This window comes from Populus nigra, chromosome 5, assembly GCF_951802175.1.
Source record: "Populus nigra chromosome 5, ddPopNigr1.1, whole genome shotgun sequence".
NCBI lineage: Eukaryota > Viridiplantae > Streptophyta > Magnoliopsida > Malpighiales > Salicaceae > Populus > Populus nigra.
The window spans coordinates 8,655,390-8,667,202 of NC_084856.1; the positions used below are offsets into that span (position 1 = coordinate 8,655,390).

The window sequence follows — 11,813 nt, forward strand, 5'->3', positions numbered from 1 at the left end:
GATTTCCCAACTTAAAGATTCTTTCTTTGTCAATCTTTGACTCATTTGAGTCTGATTTTGAGGATTTTTCTTATAAAATAAAACATTATGCAATGGTTTGGGGTTTTCCTATAAACTCCTCTTTCTGGTGTGAGTTTATTCGTTTAATCGAATTTATCTTTTCTAGCCAAGATTTGTTTATAAGCTGCATCTTTTATCTACTTTATTCTTGAAAAGAATCTTTCGATTTTTGTTTTTTATAGGGTCTTTCTTGTTTCACTGAAAATATGATTTGACATTGCTTTCCATCATATGTCAATGTTTTAACTATCTTTTCTATTTTAAGAGCTTTTTGATTTTTTTCCAACATAAAAATCCTTTTTCAAAAAAAAAATCCTTAATAGATTTTATTTTGTTCATGAAAATCAAAACCTTCATGTATGTGTGTGCGTGAAAACATATACATCCTTAATAAACTATGTTTCCAGCAATTCTTCTAAAAGTTCTATCAATTTTGGAGTGTAAGTTATCTTAAGTTAGATTTTTGCTGGAGATGACCTTCTATTTTAATTTTTAAAGAGGTTTCGAAAATCTATGCAGACTAATTTATAAGAAAAAACCTCCATGGTCTCCATAGCTAATTCAGGGCCAGGTGGTAACTAGACAATCTGGCAGCTCCATGGCAACTGGCCACCATACAGAAAAAGTAGAATTGAAAAATTAGACCCAGCCAGAAAAGGAAACAAGAGAAAAAACAATTGGGGTGAGAGAGGCTCGAACTCTCGACCTCAGGATAACTCAGAAGCTATGAGACCTACGCGCTAGCCAACTGCGCCACCACCCCTGAATGGATCAAGATTCTCATGAAATGGTGAAGTAATAGTATATAATTCTGGGCCGTTGTCACTTTAAGATAGTAAGAATGGGGTTGTGCTCATGACAGACAGAATCGGGCTTCCCTTGTTTTTATTTTGAGAGAATGTGGCCTCTTTTGCAACACATAACCCAAACATGAGATTGAACCACGAAAAATGAAAAGGACAGAAAAGGAGAAGGAGCGTCCTCATGAATCAAAATACAAGAGCCCTGAATCTCCATCATGATACACCAAAGATTGGTTTTTATATAACCTATAATTTATTTAAAATAATAAAGACATCGCAATTACTTATTATCAATATAAAAGGTATTGTTTAAAAAATACTATACACATAAAATATTTAAAAACACATTACAACCAAAGAATTCTCATTCATTAATTTTACAGATGCCAAAATTCACTGAATTTATGATTTATCATTTGAAAATTATTGAATTTGTATAAGTAATATATAAATATTCGAGTAATGGATATATGAAATATTTCAATACATTAATATAAATATCTAAAAGTTTTACCTAAGACGTAACCAAAATTTTTTTATTAAATTTAAATATAAATATACTAGAAACTCAATCCATAATCACCTATCATCATGCATGCCTAACACTTGTATGTCAATTGTAATACTCCAAATTTCAAATGCGTCTCAAATATCTAAGAATAAAGGAAAAAAAATATTTCAATAAAAAAATATTTAAAAAATGATGGAAAAAAGAAAAAAGAAAAGAAAAAAATGCAATTTGGGATGAAACTAAGAACTATTGAGAAAATGGTTGAAATTGGCTAAATGATTAAAAATTAGAAAACCAAGGACTAAATTGGAAAAGGCAACAACATACAAGGACCATTTTAACACAATTCGGGATGAAATTGAAAAGAAATATTACAAAAAGTTTGACATTGGCCAAAAATAGAAAAAAATAACCAAATTCAAAACGAAGATAAATTGAGGGACTTTTCTGAAAACATGAAAGTTCAGTTTAAACCAAAATAAAGTCGTTTTATTTGGTGTGTTTCACTCTCAGTTAAATGAAACGGTTCAATACAAAAAACAAAGCACCAAAACTCGTTTTGGTGTTTGGGTTAAAACAATACTTCTTTTTCTTGAATGCCTTCTGCAACTTTGATTTCCTTTCTCTTGTTTTTCATGTCTTTTGGTTGGACTTTGGCCACACTTTTTTTTTTTTGCCACGCCTCACATTAATTCTAAACAACACAACTATATGTTAAATCATCTAAACCTTATTACAAGGCCTTATCAATATCTGATGGCTATTAAATGTTAACCCTATTAAAAAAAAAAGACTTTTATAATCATCTCATAAAATTTTAGCATGATCCAATGATCCAAATTTAAAGTTATGTCAATTAACATAAAATAATATATTAAGAAAACAAGCCCAATTCGTATGCCTTAAGCCCAAGAACCAACTTCTTACTTTGTATGGATTACACTAGTTAAAAGCATGATCATCCTTTTTTATAATCTTGATGCTTGACTTGGCCTAAATGTGTTGAATTAAAATATTGAATGCCTCTTTAATCTTCTTAGCTTTTAACCTTGCAATAAGCCCAATTGACATATATGATCATGTAATATTGCTTAATGATTATTATCATTAATCCTCTCCTCAAAAGGACTCTTTTGTTATTTAGAAACTATTCATGATTTGCACTATTTTTCTAGTTGATTTAGGATTCTTTTTTTTATTGTATTTAAAACTCTTTGTTATTTTTTCAGTTTTTTTTAGAACATTTTACCTAGTAAAAATAGGGTTATTTAACTTATATTTAGTTTTTAGAGTATTTTGATTTCAGAAATAATATTGTGTGTGCAAGGTTGCTCATATCTTGGTTTTTCATTGAACTATTCAGAACTTATCAAAGATACTTATTTGTGGTATTTACCCTTATAATTCTAGTTTTTTTATTCTTTATAATTAATAGGTTGTGATTTTCATCCAATAACTATGGTTTTTAGGTTCAGGTAATCACTTAAATTCTTTTCAACTTGATTTTAGCTTTTTTAGGTTGTTTTCAATCTTGATTATAGGTTCTAGAGTTTTTACCCTTCATTAACCTAGACTCTATTCAACTTTACTGGAAAAAAACATCTCCTAGTAGTTTATACCATACATTTAAGTATATCTTTATACGATGATTCTTTCTTTACACCTATTAATGGTCTTATCTGCCTTATATTTAATAGAAAACATCCACTTACATCTTCTAATTTTATTCCTTTAGATAAAGGAACAAGACTTCATGTTTGATTCTTCTATAATGCCTTTATTTATATCATTATTACTTGATTCCACTCTAGTAAAGAAAGAGCTTTATATAGATTGTTAGGAACTTGTTTAGATGATAGATCATGTACAAAAGCTTGTAGTGATTTTGGTAGCTTTTAGGATGATACATGGTTTGATTTTTTTTCTATATATTCTAGAGAATACTAATTCGGTGGTTTATTTCTATGATTATGATACAAAATTAGTTTAAATCTAGAATAAGTATATATTATATTAGGAGATGAAGTGGAGAGCATTACCTCAAAAGTTTTCTAAGGAGATTGGTCCTCTAATGTTCTTGAAAAGGTGGGGAGTTTTATTTTCTTATATCGACAATTATAGTTAAATTTGTTATAGATAGGTACCTTAATTTTATATACTTTTAAAGTATAAGTTCATCTATTTTTTCTATTTATTATGTGTCCACCCCTAAAAAAGAAAGGTGGAAAGGGAAGTTGATAAATATTGTTTTGATTCTATAAATGTGACATCTATATTGACATATATGCATAAAGTAAGAGGATGATAGAAGCAATATCCTTTTTTATGTGTTTCATTCATTACCTAGAAAAATACAACAAACAACACATGAATCAAACTTTGTATGTTAATTTTTTTTTTTTTATGGATATGAGTAAAGACAACATAAACAAAGATGCAAGTGACACGACCAAAAGATTGATGTTTTCTCTCAAGTGCAGGAGTGTCAAAGTAATAAATAACCCGACAAGACTAGGGTCAAACAATAGAGAGGTTAACTATATAAATTATAAATAACAATACAACAACAACAACAACAACAATGATAATAATAATAGTAGTGGTGGTGGTAGTAGTAGTAGTGGTAGTAGTAGTACTAATAATAATAATAATAATAATAATAATAATAATAATAAGAGCTTTGAGATGTGATATTGATATAAGGATTAAACAATGATAAAAACAATTGTCAATGTTAGAGGATCCACTAATGGTATTTCAAACAAGTATAGTATAAACTCTTAGTATTCAACTGGAAACCACACACAAAGGAGGTTCCAATTAGATTATAGATTGCTAACATAATTACATTAGTTATCTCATTCGAATAATGCTAATACTTGTAAATGTTGTCAGGCATTCATGATTATAACTTATGTTAACAACAAATCAAGTTCCTTTCCTAGCACAAGTGTCAGTTATACCATACGGTTTAGGCTATGAAAGTACCAAGTATTTGTTGTATCATGGGTATACAATATAAATCTAGATTAATCATTTAACAAGCAAAGCATTAAAAGTGAACAAGATAACAAATATAAAACATGTTAGTATGAAACATTAAAGTCCATGTTGAGTTTACACTATATTTATTCTTACACCATTAGAGTAACCTTTTCACCTTAACATAATAAACTTAGCTAAACATAATGAAGAAGAGAAACACAAATAAACAAGATAAGAACATAAATAAGATATAAGTTAACTAAGTAAAGGAAAGGAGATGAAAAGCATAAACAAGAGATTAATATAAACAAAACTTAAGCATTACAAAAAGAGAGAGAGTAAGAGCATGATCTTGATTTGAAAACCAAGATGCCTAAATGCATGGCAAATGCCTCCTTTTATAGGCTAAAATTTGGAACTATTGATTTGATGACTAATTGTTGAATGGGTGGCCACATCTTGACTTTCTATCTATATAAAGCAGACCTAAATCCAAGATCTACAGCTCCAGATATGATCCGATGACCCAACAGTGTTTCAGTTTGGACTGAACCAACATCTCTTTTCTAAGTTTGGCCCTCTCTTTGTCCTTTCAATTTCAGTATTTAAACTCATCAATCAATCCTTTCATTTATGTGACAGACCTGTATTTAAGATGAACATTTACCATAAATTAAAGGTATCTTATGATATCAGACTTGTTATTATACAGCATGCTTTAGTTAAGGAGTTATTGATACTTCAAGTGCAAAATGATGATATAAAACCTTGATAAAAATGTACTTTTAAGTATTAGTCACACCGCCCAACCATCTTATTACTAGTCCTTAGTAATCAAAGCGTTAAAATAGAAAAAAATTTGCAAATTCTACAAAGCAAGGCATTCATCATTCAACTTCCATTAATTTATCCAAATAAAAAAACTCTCATTAAATTTACATTTCTGCTCAATACCTCTTAAACAAGATATTAATAAACCTTTCTTTTGTGCTTAATATATCAACACATAGTTATGGGGCTTTACTTGGAAGAAAACAAAAAAAAAATTATAATGTTTAAAGTTAACCTTCTTGGGTTGAGATTAGTATCTTTTTTCTTCTTTTTTTGTCCTCTTTTTTTTCTAATATATATACATATAACTTAAAACACAATGCATCTTTAACCCATGTAACGAGCTTTCGGCTAATGACTCCCAGACCAGTTGGTCTTAGGGCATTAGGTGTTGAGACACCCTACGAGCTTAGTAACTCGAGTTGCAGATACTGATACGTAGATAGTGCAATGTTTGATTCCCTTAAGCTTTTCTCCTCAACTCATGTAACAAGCATTGAGCCAATAGCTCTCAAGTTAGTTGACTTTAGGGTATTTGGTGTTAAAACACTCTTTCGGGCTTAATTGCTTAGGTTAGGGAGGCTACGAAACCAAACTTATTTATGTTTTTATTATCATCATTTTTTGTTTTTTTTTTGCAAATTATGTACTATACCTTTTTCCTTAGTTGTTACCTTTAACAAAAAAACATAAATAATGTAATAATCCAATGTGCAACTCACAATAATATGTTAAAGTGTGTGTGTGAAAATGAAGGTTTAAGAATATTTGTTAAATGAGTATATGAGCAGAATCAAGTGATAACAATGCGAGAGTTTGTAAACCTGAATATTTCAAGAAGTATGTGATAGACCTTGCTATGAATATTGCAAATAACCATTAGAAAATGTTTACTAAGATGCATCTTAAGAGTCAATAAAATTTCTCTTTACTCTGCCATCCTAGTAATAACAGTTTTTCCAAATGGTTTTATTAAAAACAAAAATAGTTAGTTGGTTATTTTTTTTTTTAATGTCAACTACTACCCTCCCCCCAACCAAAACGAGACATTGTCCTAAGGTAGAAAGATAGAGTATAGAAGACATCACCTGAAACAACGAACACTAACAAACCTGAAACACACTTAAACAAATATAAGAAACAACAAAACACAATAATAAAACTAAAAAACACAAATTTTTTACAAATGAAGGCTCAAATCCAATCTAAGCTTTTTACGGCTTTCCTTAGTTAACCAATTTATGCGACTCATTGAGGGATCAATCATAGGGATGAAAGAATGTAGTTGGTCAATCAATTGTTCAGTAGTAGCAGCAAAGATTATTATTTATCGTGCCGAAGATGTTAGAAATTCCTGTTCCGCAGCTTGATCAAGAAAAGACAACAAATTATCATAAAAACCATTAACATTTAACAGACCTATTGGTTTATAGTGAATGTGCAGTTAGGCCCAAGAGAAAATATGAAAGATCTCTTCCAATATGCCTAGACCGCCTGGTAAAGCAATGAAGGCATCAACATGGTTAAACATTGCATTCAGTCGATCAGACATTATGGGGACTTGTAGTTCTTCTCCAATTGTTTTGTCAATGATGTCCCTTTTTACTAAAGCTTTGGGGACGACTCCTAAAACTTGATTGCCTCTTAAAAATGCAGCTATTGACACACCCCCATTAATCCAAGGCTGCCTCCTCCATACACTAAATGAATCTTTCTCTCAGCTAGTACCTGACTAAGATAATTTGCTGATTCTAAAAACTCTTTTTCTTTCCTAGAATTGGATCCACCGAAAACATAAATATTTTTTATGTGATGACTTGAGGAACCTGCCATTTCTATACACTTCTATATTTGTTGAATGTATGGGTTAATTAGAAATGAAAGGAAGGAAGAGAAGATTTTATAGATGAGAAATTAAAAATGCAATCATATCACCTATGTGTAGGCTAGCTGGAGTCTCTCTCTCTCTCTCTCTCTCTCTATTTATTTTGAAAAAGCATGTGTATGTACAGGTAGTTGTGATTGTGGCTCACATCTTCCCTTGGTTTTACGTCCAAGAACGGCTTAAACGCCCTCTATGGGTTGGGGATAGGCTTCCCATCCAGTTTTCTTAAAAACTGGCAAATTGGGTCTTTTTTAATCAGATTCCCAAGACTATGTCGAGCATGTTCTTTATAGAATTGTTGCTATAATTTGGATTTGAAAATGGTCTTTTTAAATCTCGGACTCCCATGAAAGTTTTAGGCCTATGTCTTAGCTTTCCATTCATATAAAGCAAATCTAAATCCAAGATCTACAGCTCCAGCTATGACCCAATGACCGAACAGTGTTTTAGTTTGGACTGAACCAGCATCTCTTTTCTAAGTTTGGCCCTCTCTTTGTCCTTTCAATTTCTGTACTTAAACTCATCAATCAATCCTTTCATTTATGTGATAGGCCTGCATTTAAGATGAACATTTATAATAAATTAAAGGTATCTTATGGTATCAGATATGTTATTATAAAACATGCTTTAGTTAAGGAGTTATTGATACTTCAAGTGCAAAATGATGATATCAAACCTTGATAAAAATACACTTTTAAGTACTAATCAGCAAGGAGAAAGCAATAATATTGATGAGATGGTATTATATAGAAAGAGAGCCTAAATTGAAGTATAAAAATCTAACACCCTAGAAAGTGTTTATATATACTCTGGGAATAAATTTTTGTATAAATTGAAAATAATATAGATCGAAAAAAAATTGAGATAGTTAATGTACAAATTAAATAAATTAGGGATTATAAACTTTTCTGGTATGAATTTTCCGGGTAAGATATTTTGAAATGTAAAAAAAGAAAAGAAAAAAGAGTTATAATTAACTCAAAGATAAAGAGGGTAAGGTTAAATGTAAGGAAAACAAATTAAATTTAAATGTCGAGGGATGAAGATAGAAAGGGTAAAAAATAAAACATTTCAGTAAGTGAAGTCAAATATCAAATAAAAAAATGAGATTATAAATACCTTGTTTTCTTATCTTTAAGGCTAGCTGCAGTAGCAACAAAAAAGAGGGAAGAAATTAGAATTTTCCACCAAAGATTAAGAGAGAAACACAAACATTTGCTAAGTTTACACAAGGCTTAGATCAATTGGTAGGGAAAACATCATTGGGCAAGGAAATTAGCGAGAAACAAGTCAAGAAAATTATGGGGAAAAAGGGAGAGAGTGAAGGCCGACTGGTGTGAAAAAAGAGAAGAGTTGAAATTTTTTGACTGGTTAAGGATCGAAGTCCAATTTATCATCAAGTAAGGAGCTCTAAACTTGAATATGTAAGCCAATTTGAATTTGATTAGGAATTGGTGTATTAATCTTGAATGTAAGTTAGGGTTCTTGTGTAGAATTTGGGGAAATGTATAATCGTGTGGAATTGAATTAATTAGAGAATTGAAGATTGTATTGAATGTGAAATTATATAGAGATACCACAGAAAAAAATTCAATGGTTAAAGAAGCAAAGATGGTCGGCCATTTGGGGGTGAATTGAAAAAGAAGAATTTATTATTTTCTTTGTAAATTGCTTGTAATGTGTTGTTTATAATGTGAACAAATGGTTATTTTGGAGGGAGAGTAGAAAATGGGGATGTTTGAGGGTTTATTTAAAATATGGATTAAAACTGTACACATTTGTCTCACTAACTTCCACAAGGTATTCAAGCTTAAAAATGATAAAATTTAGGAAATGCCTTTTCATAGAAGTTATATACAAGGATGTTAGCTTTCCAACGAGACTGACCTAGCCTAATTTAGAGTTCTAGAATGCCATATATAGGTAAAACTCAGAGAAGAGATCGGGCTGCCATCTTTGCTAGCAATTTTGACAAGTTGCTAAAATGGATAATTTAGCTGCGTTAAGGGCATAATTGGGTTTCTTTCCTTTCAAAATATATATAGTTCTATGTTTTAATGTTTAATGAAAATAAGTCATTCAAAACTAAGATTTTTAATGTTAGTTATGATTAAATAAAAAAAAAGAATGATCTTAAGAGATTTAATGAGAAACATAAATATGAAGGAAGAAATTGTTGAAGGGAAGTCAATATTTGCTGATTTTATTGTTGTTAAAAGAAATATAACTTGAATAAGAAATAATATGGTATACTTATGAATACAGGAGGGACCATAAGAGCTACTCAACAACAACGATAGAGCACAAGCCGAGTTTATACAGCAAGTAGGAGGACTACATCCATATCTTTCTTAAATGTACATAATTATGAAAGCTTGTTTAATTTTTGGATTTTATATATAAATGTTTCCAAAAGAGAAGCATCTAAATAAATTAAAGGATTGATTGATGAGTTTAACTACTGAAATTGAGAAGACAAAGAGAGGGACGAGCTTAGAAAAGAGATGTTGGTTTAGTCCAAACTAGAACACTATTCGGTTATTGGATCATACTTGGAGCTGTAGAATTTGTTTTTAGGTTTGGTTTATATGGATGGAAAGATAAAATATAGGCCTAAAAATTTCATGAAGAGTCCAAGATTCATAAGGCCGTTTTCAAGTTCAAATTGTAGCAACAACGGAGAAGTTAGAATCTGTCTTGCAGCCCAGACACTGTTCAGTGTTCAGCCCATATCTCGAGTTTTAGAAGTTCAAATGCGCCGATTCTTATTTTGTTGGAAAGCTGAGACAATTTCCTAGAACTTGTATGATGACTATCTGTTCAAATTCTGATGTTAGCAATGATATTTTGTTCAGACAAGAAGATAAGGATTGTCACCAATTCAAGATATGGCCACCCACTCAACAACTAGTCTTAAATCAATAGTTCCAAATTTTGACCTATAAAAAGAGGCATTTACCATGCATTTAGGCATCTTGGTTTTCAGATTAAGATCATGTTCTTGCTCTCTCTCTTTATATTTTATAATGTTTAAGTTTTGTTTATATTAATCTCTTGTTTTGCTTTTCATTCCTTTCCTTTACTTAGTTAATTTATATCTTATTTATGTTCTTATCTTGTTTATTTATGTTTCTCTCTTTCATTATGTTTAGGTAAGTTTATTATATCAAGGTGAAAAGGTTACAGTAATAGTGTAAGAATAAGTATAGTATAAACTCAACATAGACTTTAATGTTTGATACTAACATGTTTTGTATTTGTTATCTTGTTCACTTTTAATACTTTGCTTGTTAAATGGTTAATCTAGATTTATGTTGTATAACCCTTGGTACAATAAATACTTGGCACTTTTATAGCCCAACCATATGGTATAATCGACACATGTGCTATGAAAGGAACTTGATTTGTTGTTAACATAAGTTATAATCATAAATACCTGATAAAATTTACAAGTATTAGCATTATTTGAATAAGATAACTAATGTAATCATGTTAACAATTTATAATCCGATTGAAACCTCCTTTGTGTGTGGTTTCCAGTTGAGTAATAAAAAGAGTTTATACTATACTTGTTTGAAATAACATTAGTGGATCCTCTAACCTTGACAATTATTTTATCCTTGTTTAATCCTTATATCAATAACACATCTCAAAGCTCTCCAACTCCTTTTCTGTCATTATTTATTTCTTTATTTGTAGTTTATACAGTTAACCTCTTTGTGGTTCGACCTTGGTCTTGCCGGGTTATTTATTACTTCGACACTTTTACACTTGGAAGAAGACATCAACTCTTTGGTCATGTCACTTGTAAGTTCCTCTAGGTCTAAGAAAGAGGATAAAGAAAAAGAGATTTTAGAGGTTTTCAAGAAAATGAAACTCAACATTCCATTGATTAATTATATCAAGCAAATTTCCAAGTATGCCAAATTCTTGAAGGCATTTTGATGGATATAGTGGATATAATCATATTGTTATTAATCCTGAAGATCAAGAAAAAACTACATTGATTATGTCCATTTGGTACATATGCATATAAGAGAATGCCCTTTGGTCTTTGTAATGCACCTGCAACTTTTCAAAGATGCATGATGAGTATTTTTTCTGACTATTTTGAAAGAATAATTAAGGTTTTCATAGATGATTTTGTGGTCTATGATGATTCTTTTGATAAGTGTTTAGAAAATTTATCTTTGGTCTTGAAAGGATACGTTGAAACTAACATTGTCTTGAACAATGAAAAGTGTTATTTTATGGTAGAACAAGGAATAGTTATTGGACATATTGTGTCTTCACGTGGATTAGAGGTTGTTAAAGCTAAAACAGATGTCATTTAATCATTATCTTACCCCTCATATGTAAGGGAAGTTCGTTCTTTTCTTAACCATACAAGTTTCTATCGATGTTATATCAAAGATTTCTCAAAGATTACAACACCCTTGTGCAAATTATTAGCCAAAAAAGTGGATTTTGTGTTTGATCAAGCATGTAAAGATGCTCATGATAAGCTTAAGAGGAGTGTCACATCTGCCCCTATCATCCAACCACTAAACTGGGATGAGCTTTTCGAGATAATATGTGATACGAGTGACTATGCGATAAGGGATGTACTTGGGCAAAGAATAGGGAATAATTTGCATGTTATGGCCTATGCTTCCCGTATGTTGGACGGAGCACAATACAATTACCATACAACTGAAAATGAATCTTTTGCAGTGGTGTTTGCTCTTGAAAAATTCAA

The 11,813-nt window shown here is 30.5% G+C and overlaps 1 non-coding gene across 1 annotated transcript; it reads right to left on the minus strand.

The window, feature by feature from the left end:
* Window positions 1-738: 738 nt before the first annotated feature.
* TRNAM-CAU (transfer RNA methionine (anticodon CAU)) lies at window positions 739-823 on the minus strand. The gene is given in 2 exon segments: window positions 739-774; window positions 786-823. It is a non-coding gene; the product is annotated as a tRNA-Met (tRNA).
* Window positions 824-11,813: the final 10,990 nt, after the last annotated feature.